The sequence below is a fragment of the Lycorma delicatula genome, chromosome 5, assembly GCF_047948215.1.
Source record: "Lycorma delicatula isolate Av1 chromosome 5, ASM4794821v1, whole genome shotgun sequence".
NCBI classification, from domain to species: domain Eukaryota; kingdom Metazoa; phylum Arthropoda; class Insecta; order Hemiptera; family Fulgoridae; genus Lycorma; species Lycorma delicatula.
Genome location: NC_134459.1, coordinates 8,522,497 through 8,546,269, shown reverse-complemented (window position 1 = coordinate 8,546,269; position 23,773 = coordinate 8,522,497). Strand labels below are relative to the sequence as shown.

The following is a 23,773-nucleotide window of genomic DNA, read 5'->3' as shown; positions in this document are numbered from 1 at the left end:
TATAATATCGTTACGTGTAACAAATTTCAAACTTAATTGACCCACCGGGTTGGTCTAGTGGTGAACGCGTCTTCCCAAATCAGCTGATTTGTGGAAGTCCAGAGTTCCAGCGTTCAAGTCCTAGTAAAGCCAGCTATTTTTACACGGATTTGAATACTAGATCGTGGATACCGGTGTTCTTTGGCGGTTGGGTTTCAATTAACCACACATCTCAGGAACGGTCGAACTGAGAATGTACACGACTACACTTCATTTACACTCATACATATCATCCTCTGAAGAATTATCTAAACGATAGTTACCGGAGGCTAAACAGGAAAAAGAAAACTTTTATTCAAACTTAATTAAACGGTCAGTAAGCGAAGTGATATTCGGGGCGATAGAATGATAAAGATGTATACTCGTGAAAACATTTGCTAAATTTGTATATCTTAACTGCAACAACATATGTGTTAATAAACCGGGAATCTTTGGCAGAAATTAAAATTTGAACCGAACAATCTCGAGCGATTTTCCTAAGGATGAAAACACTTATGCGGTCATTATCTCGAACCGTTACCGTCGAATGCGAACTTCTTGGTTTTCAGTGCTGTTATGTCACAGAGACATGGACGGTCAAAACGCTTAAATATTGAACAATTTTAAATGTAGGTCGGCAAACGATTATGATATGATAATTGCAAAATTTTACATCTCATATTACACGACAAAATCTTTGATAAATATGGTCTTGATGAAGAATTTTTATCACTTAAAAATTCGAGAAAATTTTCGTCTTGTTGAGAGGTTTTATTCTAGAGGCGGTATCGATGACAGCCATTGTATGATTTTTAATTATCATAAGAAAAAAGTAATTTAAAAGAAATAATGTGTATAAATGCACTCCATTTAGAATTACGTTTAAAACGATATGTTTAATGATGGATAAAAGTAATAAAATATTTTTTTATAGTAAGAAATGTTTTAATAAATAAAAAAATTGTTCAATAGACAATTATAAATATGATAAATAATAATAATGTATCGGTCAAACGCTGATATAGGACTACTTTGCAAAGAGTAATTTTAGAAATAATTATTTTTTCGTTTAATTTTTTTTTTTAGTTTCTGTACGCATCAAGTAAAAGATTTCTCATTTAGTTATCTAAATGAAAGTTATCTATGTTATAATAGTAACCCTAAAAAAGTAAATAAAATTTACGCGTCATAATGTTTCAAACAAATACATAAAATTAAACGAAGTAATAATAATAATAATAATATTTTAATTATTTATATAATTTAAAAATATATATTTACCCGTCGATTTCCGTGGTGGAGTGGTAGCATCTCAGTTTTTTATCCGGAGATCCCGGGTTCGAATTCCCGTCAGGCATGGCATTTTTTATACGCTACTAAAATCCATTTCCATATTCCTATACATAAGCTTCTCTATAAATCGTCGTAGTAAATTAATTCATGAAATAAAAAAATAAGTAATTTAAATAAATAAAAATAAAAAAGAAAGAAATTTTATCTGTGATAGTAATGCATAAATCTTAAAAAAAATCCGTTTTATAATGTTATTTTATAAAAAGGTAGTCAGTCGGTAAATATATCTCGAGTAACCGACCCAGAGTTAAACACATGATGTAAAAACAGATGTATGTAGACAGCTTCGGGCTTGAACGAATGTACGCGGAAATTAACGAACGCCGGTTTGAAGAATTTAACCTTCCTAAACGCTTGTTGGTCTGTCAAAACATTACTGTACGTTTTATTAAATCTTGCTTTCGTTTGAAACATTATAAATTGGTATTATTATATTTATTATAATGTGAAATATTATTCAGGTATTCAGGAATATGTTTAAGAGTAGTATTACTATTAATTTGTGATTAAAACTAATAATTAAAACCAAACTTGTATGTAAGGTAAGTACAAAATCAATTGGGTTTTGACAAAAGTTCAATGCAGCAAATTACCTAGTTTATATATATATATATATATATATATATATATATATATATATATATTGTGTGTGTGTGCGTGTGTGTGTGTGTGTGTGTGCGCGCGCGCGCGCGCGCGTGTGTGTGTGTGTGTGTGTGTTATATATAAATAACCTTTATTTATCCACATGTTGATTACAATTAGTAATACTAGATGAAATGTTTCTTACAACTAAATATTAATACATAAAATAACTTTTTCTATACTATCATCCACATTTTATCTTAGTTATATTTGTAATATTTGTAAAATATTTTAGTGTAACTGCTCATTTTAAAAAAAATCTTGTACTAAGCTTTTAATATTTTCTTAACTTACACCTTAAGTATAAATATAGTCTATGTAACGTACATTTCCTATTATAATGCAATTCTTAAATATATTCTAATGTATAATTTACTCTTTCTCTTAAAGTGTACATTACAATATGTTCAACGAGTAAATAATAAGCAACCCTCCATGACCCAATGATACGTATGATATGTAAATGAGGTGACTTAGGCTGACAATTCCCGAGACCTGTGGTTAATTGAATTTCAACCGTAAAGTATTCTGGCATATACTGTCTAGTACTCAATTTCATATAAAAGTAGCTAACTTTTACTAGGCTTTGAATCTCATAACCTTTGACTTTGAGAATCAGCTAGTAAACAACTGATTTGTGGTGAGTTAATCAGATCTGTGGGCTATCCAATATGAGTTTTTATACAGTAATTTAAAAAAGAAGTTTACACAAATTATATACTTGTAAGTACACAGTATTCAAAATAATTTGTTTACAAATTCTCTTAACAGATTTTTAATCACGTGTAAAATATTCTAATGTGCATATACTTTGGATTTAAATTTCTTTCATTCTAACAAATCGTTTAAATGGAGAAAATTATCATATTTTTTTTTAAACTCTCCAATTAAGAGGAAATATGTGGTTTCACCACGATGGAGCCTCAGCACATTTCAGTCAGTTGGTATCAGATTTCAATAATACTTGTTATATATATATATATATAAATACACACACATATAAAAACATGATGTAAGTCATTCATAATGAACGCCCATTAAAAACTACTGAAGATCGTGACGGGAAACACAAGTAAACCAAACAGTTTGTTTGGTTATATGTATATATATGTGTGTGTGTGTGTGTGTGTGTGTGTGTGTGCGCGCGCGTGTTATGTTACCATTCGTTCCTGATGCGTTCATACTGTTATATGTTTTATAAGTCCGATTCTTTGAGAGAATAAACACGTATAAAATTCACTGGAGCGAATATTTGTCAGATAAATGTATTTCTCTTATTTCATATATATATTACATACACACAAACACGCACTCATACTCACAGTGCAAAAAAAATAATCCTTGTTCCATGAAATTAAAAGGAAATTTTAAATAATAATGCTCTTTAAACATTAATAACCAATTTTTTTATTTGGGCTGAACATAAACCACAAGATAAAATTAATCTTGTTTTAATGAACGAGTATAAAAATTGTAATAAATTTACAATTTAATACCATTAAATGATTACAAAAATAATAATTAAAAATTTATGATTAATGTAAAAATATTATTTATTTTTAACTACATAGAATCTGATGTTGACAACACATGATTTTTTGTACGCCTATTAAATTACACTTACACTTTTTTTTAAATGTAAATACGTAAAATTTTATGTGATTAGTAATTGTAGATATTTTTTCTTTTTTTTTTTGTTTGTTATTGAATTATTATTCATCGTATTTTTTTTTATAATGAAAGGTTAATAATTATTAATAAATCAATATATTTAAATTAAAAAAAAAAATTTTAAAATGTAGATGAAAAAGGGGATTTGAACGGATATGCTTTCCCCTTTCAAATATTTCATTAATTAAAATTTTATTTGGCTATAACTGGAACAAATGAAAATAAATACCATTTACGATATATCGTTGAAATCCTTTCAATGTGGGCTTATTACTGCAGTTAGAAACTAGATTTTGGTCTTTTTTGGACACTTTTGGTACAGTGGATTGCAATCAAAAGGGGAGGTGCACAACGAGATGTTACAACAGTCCTAAACACAAAATTTTAACGTCCTACGGCTAATCTTTTTTGACTTATGCCAAGTACTTAAGTACATACGTACGTACAGACGTCACGCCCAAAGTAGTCAAATTGGATTCAGGGATGGTCAAAATGGATATTTCAGTTGAAATTTGAATATCGAAATTTTTCGCGATCACAATACTTTCTTACTTCGTACAAGAAAGTAAAAATGAACTAAAATTAAAACGTGAATTAAGAAACTATTTTTTTATGCATTTTGAATTATTTATTTATTAACAAAATGGATCACTTTTTACGTTTTTTTTATTTTTTAAGATAAATTCTCTCTAATGATCATCTTATAAGTTTTTTCGGAAATTGTTATTGTTGTATCTGGCCGGGATTAGAACCCGGTACTCTGAACGAAAGGCCGAGACGCTACCGCTCAGCTACGGAAATAGAGTAATAATTAATTTTATTTTTCACTTTTAAGTCGGTTCAGCTATAATTACGTTTTGATTGTTTTGTTATACATTTACCATAACTAGGCGGGAATTCAACCCACGACTTTCAGTGTAACAGGGGGAGAAGTTATTTTCCCGTTGTTGCATTTTTCATTCGTTTTACTTATTTAATTTTAAATATTTAGTGATATGCGATATCAAATTTCTATTCTCGCGCGTGCGATTGTTTTAACGTGCACTTTTGTATTAATAAAAAGTCACATGATTTGAGGTTTGTCCGAAATGGAACATTAAATAAACGGTAACTATCAGTTCTATTTTATTTATCGTAAATACAGGATGATTTAGGAGGAAAGGGAAATAATTTGGGAACCGATTCTAGATCTTGAAATAAAGGAAAAAGTTCACCTACAAACATATGTCCGAAAACGCTTGTTTGTAAAGTTACGGCTAGCGAAGATTTCGCTCGGATTTCAGTTCCCCTGTGAAATAAGTCATACTGAAATTTTTAAGGCGTTATATAAGGGGTAAAATTGATTGTTTCTTATGTTTTTTGTTTGTTATGTTGTGTTTTGACCCCACCTAGCGGGTGGGTTCGGTGTCGACATATTTACGAAACAAACAAATATACAAATAAACTTTTTTATTCTCTATATATATATATATATATATATATATATATATATATATATATAAATGGCTTGTTCGTATGTGTGTCCGCTAAAGACCAAAAAACTAATGGACCGATTTACGCGCGTGAAAAGGGGAAATGAAAAACGGGGAAAAGGTGGAAAGAGAAGAGGGGAAAATGGGAAAGGCTAAAAAGGAAACTGGGTGAGCGAAAGGGAGAAGTTGGAAAGGGAAAAGGGGAAGGAGAATAAGTGAAAGGTAAAATTTGTGAAGTTCAGATTTTTTTTTTTTATCAAATTTTCAATTGTGTTCATTTAAACTCTCTCTCTCTCTCTCTCTCTCTCTCTCTCTATATATATATATATATATATATATATATATATATATATATATATATATATATATATAGCAATAGCGAAGCATTGCCGGGTCTGCTGGTATTTTAATAAAAATTAAAAAGCAAAAATTGTAATTATGGAGTAACAGATTTCATTTGCGCGCCGCGTGTGTGTGCGTGCGAAATCTTGCAATGATAAATAAATGTAATAAAATAAATTTCTTATAGTAACAAAAAAAAAAAAAAAAATAGTCAATGATCAATGATAAAATAATAAGATAATTTATAAAATTGTTTAGTTTATACGCCAACAGAGGACTTTAGCTAAGACGAATATTAGAGGTAATTCTTTTTTTATTTAATTTTTTTGGGATGACGTAACAAGTAAAGACAACTGACAACTATCACTGTGACAATGCGTCGATGGTGAGACGGGTAAGGGGGGGGGGGAATGAACAAAACACAGGTGGCTTCCTTCGTTCTGATTGGCTACCGTCGGACAGTAATGATCACGCGATACAATTCAAATACAACTGTAAACTTGAGTATATGGTGTATATGTGTGTGTGTTGCTGTCCAGCAATATATTAATAATCTCTATTTCTTATATAGACGTTCGATATAATTAAATTAAATCAAGATTTGTCGATTATTTTATATTTACTACATTTTATTTAAAATAATAATTAATCTCCCGTAATATTTATAATTTTTTTTTTAGAATTAAAAAAAAAAGATTCTAATATTACATAATAACAGATAAAATTTTTCCAGTTTTATTTACAATTCGACCTTGTAATACCTACGGTAGATGACATTGACATATTAAACAAAAGCAAATTTTTGCCCAGAATCAAACCCTAGACCGGTAGATTTAGAAAGCCAACATGCTACCAACTATATCGACGTGTTTTTTATACGATAAAATGTTACAAACTTATTTTTAAAATGAAATAGTACATTAAAGGGTAAAAAAATGAATATGTAAAACTTGTAATTAACTCGATTATATCTAAGGTCACACTAAATTAAACTAATATTTATAATCTGTTCTTTTTTTTATTAATTTATTTCACTCGTATTGACAACATACAAAGGTATCTACAATTTTTTTCTTTTCCTCAGGGCCAACTGTTATGTATTGCATCACAGGATGAGATGAAACGGCAATTTTGTAGCGCGTGAAAATGCCACGCTGACCGGAATTCGAACCCGGGACCTCCGGATAAAAGGCCGAGACGCTACCTCTCGCGCCACGGAGACCGGCAAATGTCCCTTACTATTCACGCATTTTTTTTTTGTATTATGTTTTTTTCTTTTTTCACGTTATGAATTTTGATAATAATTTAAGATATGCCAAGCCTAACCGGAAATCGAAAACAGAATTATTTATTGTACAAAAAGAACGGAATTCAGGTGAAACGTCACCCTCACTGTTTTAACAATATATACGAGGAAGAGTTAAATAAAAATATTGTGTGTGTGCGCGCGCGCGCGCCCTCAATTCTTTAATTACGTGACAGACTTAAAAATTAACAAAATATTTTCTGTACATCACGGATCCATTCTTTTGATTTTATTGACCCAAAAAATGTACGGGAACAGTATTTTTTATAGAAAATTTACCGCATCAGAACTGTCAGGTCAATTGATATGCTTAACAAACAGTCAACACATAATACGCGTTACAACGGCAACAGGACATATTTTTTTACTACTACCGTTCTGGTCGGCGAAAAAAAAACAATTCATTTTAATTTATCAGACTAAATGTGTCACATAACCGACTTAGATCCGAAAGATTCTGGATGCGGATTCCGTTAATTTTTTACGTACAAATTATTTATCTACCTCGCTGTCATTAAAAAAAAAAAAAAAAAAAAAAAAAAAAAAAAAAAAAAAAATTTTAAGTTTGAGCAATGAGCCTGTAAATTAAAACAAAAATACTAAATAACAATCGAAGTCGCCTGAATCTCAATCCGGTCGGCTCCATTCATATTTAAAAAAGGAAATATTAAATATTCAAACCGTTTATATTTAACCCGACCTCTTCTAAGAGATCGAGTAAGATAACAAATGTCGAGGCTTACACAACCGCATTTCTCTTCAATAAAAACGGTCTGAAATACTCCTAACCTGCGCGTGCGTTCCCACGCTCGGTATGGGGAAAAAGAGACAGCAATATTATTTTTCACTTAAGATGCAGTTAGTACAATTAATTACCGTACCTAACTTCACACGGGCACTGCCCAATTTTCAACCTTACCGCACATTTACGCCTAATCATATCTCGAATAAGTATAACAGTAAAAAAATAATACAATTTAAGTACAATTTGTATTTAAATTCAAAATAATAAGAATAATAAAAAGCGTATAAAACATAATTTTATAAGATGCCAAAAAAATTATACGCACAAGGCCCCATAAAATTGTGGAGACGATCATTAATTTTGAAACTTTAATACATTTTTAGTAAAATGCATAAAAATTTTACGACTTCCAAATTACTTTCCTATAATCTTTATTTTTTCGAAGGAACTGCCCGAGGATGTAAATTCAGAAAAAATGGAACAGTCGAGGAATCGATTACTATTTAATTTAACGGGTTGGTTAATTAGCTTTATTTGTTACGATTTAATAACTAGTAGATGAGTAAAAGATGATGAAAAATGTGAATCTTTACCTAGCGAAAATATAAAACGGAATAATAATATTTCCTGAATGAAGCTGAGGAAACTCGCACGACGGAAAGAGTAGTAGCGTCAATGGAAAGTTCTGGTAAAAGTAATAAAGTGAAATGCTAGCGCATTACATAACGAATACCTTTGTTATAAATACACACTTGCTTAAATTTGAATCTTGGTTCAACAAACGATATTTTTTTCGGTATTTAAAAAACTATTTTTCTCTTAGATTTGTCATCGCTTTTAAGTCGCAAAATGTTTGAGATATGGAGGTCCGAATAATCGACGTTTTAATAAACATTTATTTCAGATTATATTTAATTAGAATCAAAATTATTTTCCGAATTTTTTGCAAGAAAATATCTCTAATAATTCAAGTACTTGAAACAAGCAATAATTTATGTAAATTTTACGGATAAATAAAATATGTGAGGTCGGATGTATAAAATCAGTCATTATTTTACTAACTGTATTATAACAACATAAAAAAAAAATAAAATAAACAAAAAAGTTATTAAGTATGATTTTTTTAGTTTTTAACACTAGTAATTAAAACGAAAAATATCATAAGTTCATTAATAGAACAAAACTGTATTGTCAAATGGAGAATATAACATCGATTTCAAATATTTTAGGAATTTTTTTTATATATATATATATATAAATAAAATATAAAATAAAAAGTAAAATTATAATATATTGATTCGTTAATAAATTTAAAAAAATAAATAAAAAAATTTTACCGTAAAAATTAAAAATTGTTTTTTTTTTTCTATCTTCTTACCGGTTAGTTGGAACCGATTTATTCTATGTAAGTAAATAAGTCAAACGCAATGCAGCGGACGATGCCAAATTTGGCGGGTAACAGGGCAAGGGAGAAGAAAAAGTCAGGTTAAATGGCAACAGCGTCTGTCGGTCATTAAATGTTAGAATACAAAAGCTCCCTATTGAGTCTCTGTGCATAACCGAAGCGAACGATTCTTAAATAATTTTTAGGTAATTTTCAGTTTCAGTAAATATTATTCTCTCTTATAAATAATATAATATATTACATTATTTATTTATTTGTATACTCACACACGCGCGCACAATTTTTAATTTTAATTGTATATAAATATTGAAATATACTTTTCTATATAAATATAATTTTTTTTCTCACTCAAAATCTGTTATATGAAAACCTTTGCTATAACAAATTTTACTAGATAATAAAAATATATTTTTATGTTTTTATTCTCTCTCTCTCTCTCCCCCCTTCACACACTCTCTCCGTTTTCTCTCTCTCTCTCTCTCTCTCTCTCCCTCCCCCCCGTCAATCACTCTCACATAGTTTTTTGTAATTTCTTTATTTCGCGTCGTTTATTATTGTACGTAATGAATTAGATGAAGTATAACCGATAAGGAATGCCGAACGATGCCGAGATTCGATCCCAGGATTATCGGTATAAGTCGGTTAATTTACCAACCGATCGATCTAAGGAAGGTCGTTAATCTTTTTTAAAAATAGTTTTCCTCTAAAAGAACGATCGACTAAACATTTTCAACAATTTTGTGATGTTTTTTCAATTTATCTTAAAAAAATGTAAATTAAACCACGGGAAATGTTAAATATAAAAATTTGTAATGAACTATTTGTCGTATATATGTCGTTGTACTGTTTACGAATAATTTCTGCTTAAAATATTATGTAGGCATAATTATTAAGATATATGATTATACCGAGTCCTTACCGGGTGTCGAATTCATATTATAAAATATTGGTTGCCTTCTACAAACCCACGACCGATGTTTTTTTCCTTTCTTACTTATATTATTAAATATATATGTTAAATAAAAACTACGCCGATAAATTTCTATAGATATTTTTACAAATTTATTAAAGCAAAAATATATGCGTGCTCAAACTTAATATATCTAATATAACACTCACGAAATACCCATTCCTTATATCAGTTTAGTTAAATACGATATAGAATGTATTTTACTCCGTTGTTAACTAATGGCCAAATAACCTAACATATAACTTGTGTTTAGTTTTTCGATATTGTTTAATCGCTATTTAGAACTATAAATTATTAAGAGATAAATGCAACAAATTTATTTATTTATTATTATTAAATTTATTAATTTATTTTGTAAAAATAGACGAGAGTGAATTGGTTTCTAACATTTTTAATCTAATAAATAATTTGAATAATATATACACAGAATAAAACCACTGCCAATTATTGTTTCAAAAATTGTAATAATATTAAAAAAAATAAATACAACTCACCTTAATCAGTAATAAGAAATATCTCAGTAAAAAGGTGTAAATTGGATGACGTAGATTAGCTTAGGTAACAGCGGTCACTCTAGGCACTAATTGTACTGCGTATTCAGTCATCTCTCTACCGATAATTCCCGCCAAAAACTAACTACAAGACAAAACATCTCGATGAATTTCTTTAGTTACACAACACATAATGCTTCTCATCGTCTCCCCACTCCGGAATGACGTCATCGATAGACTATTTTAAACGACAAAATTTATAATTTTGAAAAATTATTACATCTAAAATTCGGTTCGCAAACTGTTTCTTTCACGTCGTCTAATATTTAATTGTTTTTCAAATTTACTATCGATCTTGACCGATTTATAATTAGATAAATTATTAAAGAGAATAAATTTTCCCTTAAACTGTAAATGGACATACATTGTATTACTACAACAGCCAACCGTACACAAAGGGGTTATAACGAGATTTTTACTTATTATTTAATTACATATAATAATTATTTTATATACGAAATCAAGCTCAAGATATAGTACATGTAAATACGGACCCGCACGCGCGCGCACATACAATTTTGTTATTAAGTGTTACTATATTTTTTAAATATCAAATCAGGAATTAAAAAAAAAAATATTAAGTTTGTAGCGCGTACATACACCCGTAGATATATTTATTAATTCACTTTATTATACATGTAAATCCTAATTTTATTTTATTTAGATATTTAAAAATATATTTCGTCGTTTTAATTAATACTTGGCTCTCAATGAATAAAACAATTTAATCCAAAAATGTTTGACTTTATTTAATTGTTTTATAAGATAACATTCAATCCTGCTATTTCGTAAGAGATTTATAAAAGCACTAGACTCTGTCAAGGTCTAGACTGTGTCAACTAGACTCTGTCTGTAGTCGGTGGAGTGAGGAATGTTTACAAAACAACGAACGCCAGCAAAGAACAGTTTTTTTTCTTCATCTCACGCATTATTAAAACAAATATTCTTTATCTATTTTAAATAATTTATTAATTTTAACTAGCAGACGCGGCAATTTCTTCACTACGCTAGATTTCAGTATAAATATATATATATATATCCTTTCTCACTTTAACTTTTCCCTTCCCAATTTTAATTATACCACGTTCCATTTTCCTTTTCCTTGTTTTTCTTTCCATTATCTCTCTCCCTCTTCCTATTTCCCCTTTCCCGTTTTCCCCTTCTTCACTATTTTGATTGTATTACTTTTCCGATTTTTCCCTGTATCGTAGCATCTTTATCTTTTCACCTTGTACTGTTACTCCGAATCTAAATTGTTCTTTAACATCATTAACTGCTAGTTCCATGTAAAGATTAAAAAGTAACGGAGATAGGGAACACCCTTGTCGGACTCCCTTTCTTATTAGGGCTTCTTTCTTATGTTCTTCAATTGTTATTGTTGCTGTTTGGTTCCTGTACATGTTAGCAATTATTCTTCTATCTCTGTATTTGAACCCTATTTTTTTTAAAATGCTGAACATTTTATTCCAGTCTACGTTATCGAATGCCAAGTATGTCGATTTGTTTTTTTAAAATCTTCCTTCTACTATTAATCTGAGCCCTAAAATCGCTTCCCTTGTCCCTATACTTTTCTTGAAACCAAATCGGTCTTCTCCTAACACTTCTTTCCACTCTCCTCTCAATTCTTCTGTGTAGAATTCTAGTTAAGATTTTTTTTAATTAAAGCGAACCAAATCGAACTGTCAGTTACAAATCCTTTTGTTTTTTTTTGTGAAAAAATTATTAATTATACATTTAAAAAATACATTTTTAAATATATTATATCGATAATAGTTTAAAAGTATTTTAATATAAAAACTATTAACTCGAACATTAAAACTAATTAATGCAGATTAATAAGGAAATAATAGTAAAAAAAAAATATCTAACAGTATAAAATAAAAACGTGACAACGTTTTATTATCACGTGACAACGTGATATCGTTCTGAAACAACGATATAGTGGGAAAAAATTAAAATTGTCGTAACTTTGTGTAGTTGTGATTTTATATAGAGAATGGATAACGTAACTGCTAAAGTGTATTACCTCGTTCGCGCCACAATCGTCAAAACAACTTGGCAACAGTGTCAAAATATGTGTTACATCGATGAAAAATTATACCGCTTTATATTATTAGCTGCTTCCAATGTATAAAGCTATGTAGTGAAATTAACAAAACTGACAGTAATATTTTCTTTCTGATAACTCATTAATCTAATATAATTTGACAACGTTAATATAATTAATGTTGTCATATCATACAGTAAATAATATTTATTTACCGTTATTTTTAATATTAAGTAAATAATATTCCTTTCTTTGCGATCTGTAGTGGCGTTTTTAAAACAGTATCAAATTTCGTTTATATGATTATTTGTAATCAGCGTATTCAGTATATTATTTAAATACATATAATAATCGGTTAATATACGTAATCAAGCTCAATATATAGTACATGTAAATACGGACCCTACGCGCGCGCACATACAATTTTGTTATTAAGTGTTACTATATTTTTTAAATATCAAATTAGGAATTAAAAAAAAAAAAATAGTATTAATCTTTTTTAGATGTAACATGCATGACCTCCATGCTGTTAGAGAGGTCATTTTACCTGCTAGACTAAAAGTTCCAGATTCGATAGTCGGTTAGGATCTAGGAAATTTATAATAGTCATCTTCTCAAAAAGAAAAATAACAGAACCGCATCTTTTATGATGCAGATTATAGAAACCACGAACGGTATGCAAGGAGGTAATGAATGATTAGTATTATTTCTAAATTTCAAAGTTATAACATCTAGCCGACCTCCATATTTCACGGTTCGGACCGTCTACAATACCCAAATCGAATGAATGTGTAAGCGCGTATATACACCCGTAGATTTATTTATTAATTCACTTTATTATACATGAAAAACCTAATTTTATTTTATTTAGTACTTTTAAAATACATTTCGTCGTTTTTAACTAATTTTTGGCTGTCAATGAATGAAACAATTTAATCCACAAATTATATTGAAAGTTATTTAAGCGACATGTAATTAAATTTTATTTTAAAATTTAACAATCGTATTAGTTAAAATGGAATATTTGAGTAGACAATGATTTATTAAATACAGTGATACGTAGTTTGTTTATTTTGTATAAATAAGGAAAGGAAAAAAGACGATTTTCGAGTTTAATATCGCACTCAATAGTCTCTTAGGGGAGGTTAATAAAATCTTGTGTGTGTGTGTGTGTGTTTTAAACGATGGCAGATTGTCATATGTACGTAATCTTTTTACTACAGAATAAATGAAATATAAATAAGTTTTGTTCGTTGAAAAATTTAACGTTTTATTTTTGAAATAAATATTAAAGAAGTTTCAGAACCGTCTAATTTAGCTCCCGATTCATCGAGGATATTTACTAATGATATGATACTATATATATTTTTAAATACGGTTATAAAGAGTTCCTAGACTATAAAATAATTAAAAGTTAATTAATTCCGATCACAGATGGTAGTTAACAGGTTGGAAAGTAACATAGTTAAATAAACCCGATTACTTTTTTACAATCGTAATTTCTTTTTCTCGGAAAACCATTGAAATTCACTTAGATAATGCGATTCTAATTGAAAATAAGAATTAAATCAAACCAAATCGAATGTCTGTTTGAAATCAATCCTTTTGTTTTTTTTGTGAAAAAATTATTAATTACATTTAAAAAATACATTTTTAAATATATCAAAAAAAGTTATTTTTATCACCAAATTATGGTCGCTATCAATGTCTGCTCCAGGGTAAGTTTTGCAGTCAACGAGTTGATTTCTAAATCTTTGCTTAATCATGATATAATCTATCTGATACCTTGCAGTATCGCCTGGCTTTTTCCAAGTGTATATTCTTCTATTATGATTTTTAAATCGGGTGTTGGCAATTACTAAATTATACTTCGTGCAAAACTCTATAAGTCGGTCCCCTCTTTCATTCCTTCTGCCCAGCCCGTATTCACCCACTATATTTCCTTCCTTGCCTTTTCCAATGCTTGCATTCCAATCTCCAACTATTATTAAATTTTCATCTCCTTTTACGTGTTTAATTGCTTCATCAATCTCTTCGTATACACATTCTACGTCATCATCATCATGGGTGCTTGTAGGCATATAGACGTTAACAATCGTTGTCGGTTTAGGTTTTGATTTTATCCTTATTACAATGATTCTATCGCTATGCGTTTTGAAATACTCCACTCTCCTCCCTATCTTATTGTTCATCACAAAACCTACTCCTGCCTGCCCATTATTAAAATCACCTGACCAAAAGTCGCCTTCCTCTTCCCACCGAACCTCACTAATTCCTACTATATCCACATTTGTCCTACCCATTTCCCTTTTTAAATTTTCTAGCCTACCAACCTTTTTCAAGCTTCTAACATTCCACGCTCCGACTCGTAGAATGTTATTTTTTAATTTTCTGGTGACCCCTTCCTTAGTAGTCCCCACCCGGAGATCCGAACGGGGGACTATTTTACCTCCGGAATATTATACCGAGGAAGGCGCCTCCATTATTGCTATGTGAAAATGCAGAGAGCCACATTTTCTTGGAAAAAAAGCAGCTGTAGTTTTCCATTGCTTTCAGCTGCGCAGTACTCAGAGGACTGAGTGATGTTGATACGGCCGTTTAAGTCATTGTGACTCCCGCCCCTAACAACTACTGAAAGAGCTGCTGCCCTCTTTCAGGAATCATTCCTTAGTCTGGCTCTCAACAGATACCTCTCCGATATGGTTGCACCTTCGGTCCAGCTACTCTGTATCCCTGAGCACTCAAGCCCCCTCACCAACGGCAAGGTCTCATGATTCATATTGGAGGTTTATTTTTTTAAGAGACAAAAAAAAATAGGCGGTTACGAAACTTAAAGATTTGCCGATTTAAAAACAAAATGTTAAATTTATCTCTGAACAAAACCTATTAGTATTCAATATTCGTTAACACTTTGGAAATTGAGTTAGTTAAAGACATCCGATTGCTTTATTGTATTCATAACCTCATTTTCTCGAGAAATCATTGAAATTATTTCACGGTGCGATTCTGATCGATTAAAGCGTTAGACATTCCTCTTTTTGTTGTAAAACTTATTTATTAAATAAAAAATACATGCAGCAAAACATATTGTGTTATTTCGATGAAAAATGCATTACTTTCCAGTTATTTGTAGTTAATTTATCTTGCGTTTTACGAATATTTTGTATAAATACAAAAACTTAGCTACTTTGAAAGTGTGTTTAATTGATTCTACATGATCTCAAGAAATTAACTGTTGCGTAAGGAAATATTCAAAATTAAAATATTTTATCAGAATTGCTCTTTAAAATATTAAAAAATTACAATTTTTATTTAAATTTTGACTAAATTTAACTGCAGTCGCGTAGATTTTAAGTTGAATCGACGCGATAATTTCGATAGTAGGGATCTTTATTGAAATCTATTTTTTGCTCTCGACTTTAATATTATTTTTCATCTATTTATTCAAATTTACTAAATATTTCAACATTTGTTCAGCACCTTTTATAATTTTCGAATTTCTAAATTTTTGTTATTAATCGCAACGCATTAATAAAATGACCGGCCAATTAATAAAGGGACTGAGCGAGTGAGTGTTAGGGGTGTCATGTAGAAACGGAAAGAATTGAAGGACATGATCTAAAATATTCATAGAAACTCGTGTCCGCAACACGTTTTTTTAAAGCCTGTGAAAAATGTATTTATTTATTTAAATTCGCTTGAACAGATACAGTACAGTGGTACATACGTTTTAATCTAAAAATGTAGACGCGATAAATAATTTCTATTAATACGCATCAAGTCTGATCTCAAAAGTAAAATACTTGAGCCGAAAGCAAAAGTAACGATAAACACAGAGTAATCGAACAAAAAATCTTATCAAAATCATTATTTATATCTAAAATACCACTTATCATATACAATAGATACCGTGTAATAAAATATCTTATAACCCGTGACCGGTATACGTTACCGGTACCTATTCGTAATTTATACGACAGTAGGTATTTAGGTAAAATAAAAACAAAAAGCTTTTCGTTTATTTTTGACTTATAGAGTGGCAAAACGTGTAATAGTCGTTTAAAATTAATTCAAAATATTCTGCAAAAAACAATTGTTATATCAATTTTTTAAAATAATATTATTTATATTTAAATAAAATGAAATTACCCTTACCAGCAATTTGTCCGAGCTCTCTGTTTTTAGCACTTTCGGTCGTTCGACCATCCTCAGGAATTTCAATTTGAGATCATGTAGAATGTAAATTTATAAAATGTTATAATCACAACGGGTGGTCATAGTATAAAGTCAGTTATGTCTGTTGCGCAAGAAAGTCGCAGTTTTTATGCAGATGACGTCTTAACATGACTAACTTTATACTATGATGTCCGGTTGTGATATTAACATTTTATAAATTTACATTCTACATGATCTCAAATTGAAGAAAAACTTTTCCTGAGGATGGTCGAATGGCTGAAAGTACTAGAAAAGAGAAAGCGGACGAATCGTTGGTAAAGTTGAATTTCATTTTTTCTTTTTTTTGTAAAATTTTCTTTTAAGTTTTCGTCGGTTTTGTTGTTCATAGAGTCGATATGTTTAAAATTTTATTTGTTTTTTTTTTGACATTATTTACATCGATCTTCTTATAATTAAATTCTCTACAATTTACGTTTAAAAAACGTACGATTTATCGCCAATTTAACAACGTTATTGTACGTCAAACGTAGAAAAATATGTTTTTTGACCCTATTTTCGGCGTTTTACACGGGATATATTAGAAACTAAGAGAGATACAGTTCTGGGACCTATTTTTTTTTCGATTTCCCAGCTCAAAAACCGTAAGAAGCAATTGAATTTGCCCCCTTAATTGACCTTCCCAGAATTTCAGAAAGCCTTAATTTACCCGCAGGAATTGAAACTCGGGTGAAATCTTTCATCCTGTACAACTCGCTAACGAAGCGTTTTCGGACCTATATTTATATGTACTTTTTTCTTATTTTTAGCCTCTAGAATGAGCTGTCAAAGTATCGCCCTATCCTCCTGAATCACTCTGTATATAAATTATTTTACAGATTTCGATAGCGTTTGGTACCGTCTGTATTAATAGCATTGTTTAAATTAAATTTCCACTTACCGACAATTTAAAAAGTGTAAATCCTAGTACTTTCGGAGCTGTTACTCCATCTTCAGGGATTTTCTAAAAGATGTTAATTTAGATTCAAATCGATAATCGTTTTTAAATTAAACCGTTATGTTCATAATAGTCGGTCGACAAGAATAAAATTAATTCGTACGTCATTAAGACAGTAACTTCATGTTTGTAAGATGTTTGCGACTACTATGAACATAAGCGTTTAATTAAAAACGATTATAGATTTGAGTTTAAATTTTAACATCTTTTAGAAAATCTCTGAAGGTGGAGTAGCAGCTCCAAAAGTACTAGGATTTACACTTTTTAAATCGTCGGTAAGTGGAAATTTAATTCACGCGATGGTGATGTCAAAAAAATGGGGTATGGTTTTTTTTTTATTTCTCGATGCGTCATGACCTAGGGTCCCCAAAAAATAAAAGAGGCAAGGGGTAATGTTTATACGTACGTGTGTATTTTTCACACGTATCTATATTCCCCTACGTGTGTCGGCGTGTTTTAAGCTTAATAATTTTGAACCGGATATACCGATTTTGATGATATTTAGAATAGAAACACAAAAGGCAATTTGTCGGTAAAGGTTTGGGCATCTCCAGAGGATGAAAATGATTGTTTCTTTGAGGGAAATTTTCTCAAAATTTGCAAACGTAATCCCGCCTAAATCAGTATATGCGGTACGTGCTTATCTTAAAGAAATTTGTTCCTATATTCTTCCCTTCCCGATAACAAAAAAAACGTATCTTTTTATTTATCGCATATTTTAACGATTTTTTAATGTCTTCCTAAGCGTAGATATATTGCAAGTAGAAAAAAAAATACCTCGGGGACGATATTGGAGCGATCAAATTTTAAAAACTTTTTTTTTAATAAAAGGAAAGAATGTGTTTATCAGATTTTAATTTTACCAGGACGCGTCTTTTTGGTATGACAGAGAACAAAGGAAAAATAATTAAATTCTACGAATATACTACGATAAATGAAAAATTAAATTTTTATCCTGTTTCTTATTTACGAGGCTCGGTCGATAAATTTTTCACACCGGTGTGTTACACGGAGACAATAGGTATTATCAAGTATTGCCAGGCGGCACGCGATAGCTAAAATCTCCCTTACAAACTTGCGATAATGCGTTGAAATCCTTTAACCGTTTGTTTTCAGTAGCAGTTAAAACGGATCGAGTACGGCGAACATCAATAACCTCTGTTTAAAACAGCGCGTATCGATGGAATTTTTAACAACAGAACGTGTGAATCCGACGAATATTTTTCATCGTTTAAAAGAGATTTACGGTAGCGAAACTGTCGATAGGAGTAATGGGAATAGGTGGGCGTTGAAATTTCGCCAATGGAAAGCTGGCAAAATCGAAATTTGAGGACGTAACTTGCAGCGGACGACCGATTTCTGTGACCGACGAGAAACATCGAAAGCGGGTGAACGATTTGCTTCAAAGCGACCGGCGAATCACCCGGCAACGCATCGCTATTCAGTTAAGCGTATCTAAAGAACGAGTAGGTCATATTATCGAGCGACTGGGTTACCGTAAAATCTGTGCACGACGGCTCTGATGGCTCTCCGCAAGCTGAAGTTTGAGCCCGTTCCGCATCCGCCATACTCGCCGGATTTGTCTCGGTGAGATTTTCACTTCTTCCCTCATCTCAAGAGGGATCTCAGAGGTAATCATTTCACCACCGACGAACAGTTGAAGGAGGCTGTAGCCGCTTGGATCCGAGAAAGGCCGCCAGCATTTTTCGGTTCCCATTAATATTCAAAGAATATTAATGGCCATTACCGTTATCGAAGATAGAAATCATTCGTGTCATCGGATTTACTGAGAAAGTTGAGAAACGAAGCGCTTTCCTATTATCTCCTGTACTCGGAAGAAGATACTTATAACATCGGTTATCGATTCGATACACTGAATTACAGCTGTTAATGAACCCTACTGACCAGTACGGTTCATCGCTATCACTCTATTCCCCGCAAATGTTACCCGAATATTAAAAATCATTACATTCAGAGAAAACAGTTCTGATTGTTGTCTTTCGTACTATAAATGTTTTATACTGTTTATAATCGTATAATAATAATAATGATTAAGACAGATTATAGTTATAATCTGATATACTATAGAAATAATATTATCTATTAATAATACAGGTCGACAAAAAAAAACAATAATTTGGAACCGAGATAAAAGTATGTGAATGAGAAGGTATTGTTATGCTGAATCTTAAAATGAAACCGGTTTTTCTGAATGAAAAACCGATGTTTAGTTATGACCCTTTAAAATATTGAGAATTTTCTGAAATAATAGAATAAAAAAAATAATAATTACAATTAATACCTTTATTTCCAGATGTTTACGCTTATCTTAATTTCTTTTTTCTTATTTTTTGTGTTCGGTGTAGTCTTCTCTTTTTATCATCCGGCAGCATTCACTCGTCGTAGATTCATCTCATCTGCCTTGAATAGTTGTTCCATTTGCAATACCTATATCTGGCGGGACATTTCTGCTTATTATTATATATATAATAGAATTTCTTTTAATCCTTAACTGGGCGCGCAAGAATATATATTATAGGTATTATATATAACGTATAGGTTACTTATGTTAAAAGTCGTCAAGATCGGTAACAGATTCTATATCCGATGATTCGCCGATGTAAACATAACCTATAGCGCGAAGCGTATGATGTACGCGTTCTTTTTAGGCCGAATACTACCGCTTAAACATAAACTCCGCCAACTGTCCAATCAGGTGGTGTTTCGTGTTTCCAAATCTAGGTATTTTCCCCTTAACTTCACGCCAGAACCGTTCAATGTGTCGCGTGCGCGCGTCTGTATCGACGAAATTATAACCGATTAACAGTCGCACGATTAAAACCTTCAAACTGAAGACAGTTGTACGTCTGTCAGCAGTCCCTTATGTCGGTTGTACCTGGCAAAATGCATTTCTTTATTGTAGGCGACAAAGTCTCGCGGCCTCGAATCTGGACAGGAACTAAAAAACTTTTTTTGGCGTCACGCTTTATTCCACCGAACACCCGGCTTCCTTTAATAATACGACCTCAATTGTACTTCCTTTTCCCTACTTTCGCTTCGTAAATCTCCACCGCTTTACTAATTCTTCCGATCGTTTGCGACCGTTCACAAATTACAACCGAACATACTTCCCTCAAATAACTGCGTGGTGGGAGAAGTCATTAAGTAGCGGATTACGTCTAGGAGGTAAGCATCGATAAGCCGTCAAACGAGAAATAGTTTTTTTTGTTACATTGCGGTTTTCAAAGAAAGTGAATTTATCTTGCGATACAAATTTAACGTACTTATTTTTTCTTCCTCCTCATTCTGTCGGTTTTTCCTACCCGATTGTAACATCGAAAGCCGCCTTTATATTTGTCATAATGGAAAGTATTAAAACAGCCTCATACCGTTCACAAGCCACAACCGATAAATTTAAATCCATTCTCAAGAACAACAAACAAAACATACCGGGTTTATCTAGGAAACGTCAGGAATGAACGATTCCTTCGTTAAGCTGAATACAGTGCTGTATATCTGCGTTGAACTAAAACGCAGGTGATATTCAGCTCTCCTAATCGCATATTCTCTCCGTTCTCACTATGATCGCGGATGTAGTGAACATATCATTACTATCAGAAAAAGTGATTCTGAATGATGCTTCTTTTGCCTCGTATGTTTTAAATGTGTTCATTGTCACAAGAAATACTGTATAGATTATAAAACTATTTAAAAATCTAAAATATTCTGTAATTTACTGTAATCGCAATTGAAAATAATCAAATGCAATAAAAACCGTGGTGACTGTAAAGATCTCTTCTCGGTTATAAAATTATATATCCTTTTTCAGTATATATTTGATTTAAATATGTATTCGGATGATACAACAAAAAATACAAAGTAGTTTGTATAAAACTATTCAACGTTTATTAATTTCTTCCGCGATTTCTTTTGTCCTTACAGCTTTACAAAGGGAGAAAAATTTAATTATTATTCATAAATTTAACAAAGATTCGTTCCAGCGTAATATAATTTTAAGTTATTATTCAAAAGGGATACCGGCAAGAAGTTATTACGCGTCTAATCTTTGTGTCGATTAATAAAAATTAAATTAGGCCGACAAAAAATTCATCGTAAGTAAATAAAAATCTATTGATATACATCAATAATAACCGTTGTAACCGTTTTATTCATCAGAAACTTTACAAACTCTGTAGAAAAACCACTTGATCACCAATAAATATTATTTACTGAATTACTTCAAAAACATTTTCTCCCCGTTCGTGCACCTTTAAATAACTGCTTTACAAGTAACACCTTTAATTTACTTAAGAATCTTTTGATTTATTTTTTTTTAATGAAATTTGGCAATTAATTAAATAATTTGGGGCTAGGTAACAGCAAAACCTTCTCTAAAAGATTCCGTTGTCGATTACAACAAGAAGTTATCGGTTGTTCTTAAATTTTGCCTATGTACATTTATATTTCCGTTGTTTCTATTCCGCTCATAAAAAAATATTTCAAAACATTATTTACGAGTAAATACGATCGGTGTAAAACATTATATTTAACAAGTGAAGGAAACATTTGTTCCAAAAGTTTCTTCTTCGCTGTTAAACGTATAAATTTCTAGTACTTTTTGTTTCTCCTCCCCAAAACGGGGGGTTGAAATATATAAATAGGGATATTTCTCCGACCTGGTTAGTCAATATTTCGTGATATTCTCATTTTCTTCCGGCTGAAAAACTTGCAAACTTTTACGAGGTGAAGAAACGAAGAAATACCAAATTTCTTATGTACCGATAACGGTAATGTAATATCGGCAAAATAAATACCGCTCAGACAATTAACACTGCACGTATTGATGCCTGGAATTAATGAAACCTGACCTGCTATAAAATTACGGGTGGACAAATTATAATAAAATTTCTTATATTATAATTCAATTTTTGCACGCTTTTTCCCAGGATAATGCGTTAATCATTACCCGATAGGGTACACTTGCGTTGAGAAAAATTAGGCCAAACAAAGCCAGTCCGACTAAGAATTTTATGACCCGGTACGTGTTGTACCGGGTCATTGTGTTATCAGTGCTGCCTAGGCTTTTCTTTTAAGCTACAAAACGTTCATATTATCTGTCAAATTTAACCGATTATTAATAGCGATAAATTGTACGCTATTTTATAATCTTACATCGTGCCACTAGTCGATAGCAAATTTCATTCAAATCGCACATTTTATGCAGTCAGAATTTTATGAAAAATAAATGAAAAAATGTACATGTAGGTAGATTGAATAAGATCAATGATAGTTAGTATACTGAACATGTAATACGTTAAATGACGCGTTACAAAAATTTAATTAAAACAAATATGTCGCCGGGAAAGCACGGCTTCATCCAAGAATATATTATTTTGTAAGCGGCAAATAGAATTAAATCACAAGAAAATTACATCGTTACATAAAATAACCGAGCCTAGTTATTTTAAAGAATACATTTTTAAATAAGTTTCAGAATTAGTACGGTATTTTTAATTTAGAATAAACATTGCAAACTGCTAACAACCACGTGCTGGTGTTTTTATACGTTAATTTTACCTTAATTCCTAGTAATATTTACGTTATATCTACAACGACGATGTCATCCCGTAGAAAGTTCGACGAAAAACAGAGGAGACGTTAATACGTCGTGTGAAAAATCAAGTAAATTGTCACCGCCGACCGTTAGCTAACTAACTTTTGTGTAAAAACCGTTAAAAAGAAATGAAATGAAATGTAATAGAATCCTTAAAAAAAAATTATTTCTCAGAAACGGGTAAACTTACATTAATTAAATTTGGAAAATCTAAATTTTTATTTTACAAAATAAAAAAAATTAAACATCTTTACCTATTAAAAAATTTATTAAGCTTTTTATTTTGAATAAAATGACAAACGATCGAGTACACAATGAACCCGGCAGTACGCGTTTTTATCCGTTTCTATTTCCTCCATCAAATGTAATAAAAATTATTAATTACAAATAATAATAGTAAATTAATAAAAATTACCCGCTTTTAATATTTTAAAAACCATCGTGTCCCTTCGACGTTGTACGCTTGG

General features: G+C 30.9%; 1 protein-coding gene across 14 annotated transcripts in view; it reads left to right on the top strand.

Annotated features, from left to right (window-relative positions):
* Window positions 1-23,773, top strand: part of LOC142324704 (uncharacterized) — a 106,246-nt gene that overhangs the window by 7,134 nt on the left and 75,339 nt on the right. Inside the window, exon 1 of one of the 14 annotated variants that reach the window (XM_075365619.1) lies at window positions 1,525-1,913. The exons of 12 other annotated variants lie outside the window; for them this stretch is intronic. The gene's annotated coding sequence lies outside the window, so the exon portion shown is untranslated. Of the gene's footprint in view, window positions 1-1,524; window positions 1,914-5,902; window positions 6,020-23,773 lie in introns of those variants that run through there. One more of the 14 variants, XM_075365617.1, reaches the window with a different exon arrangement.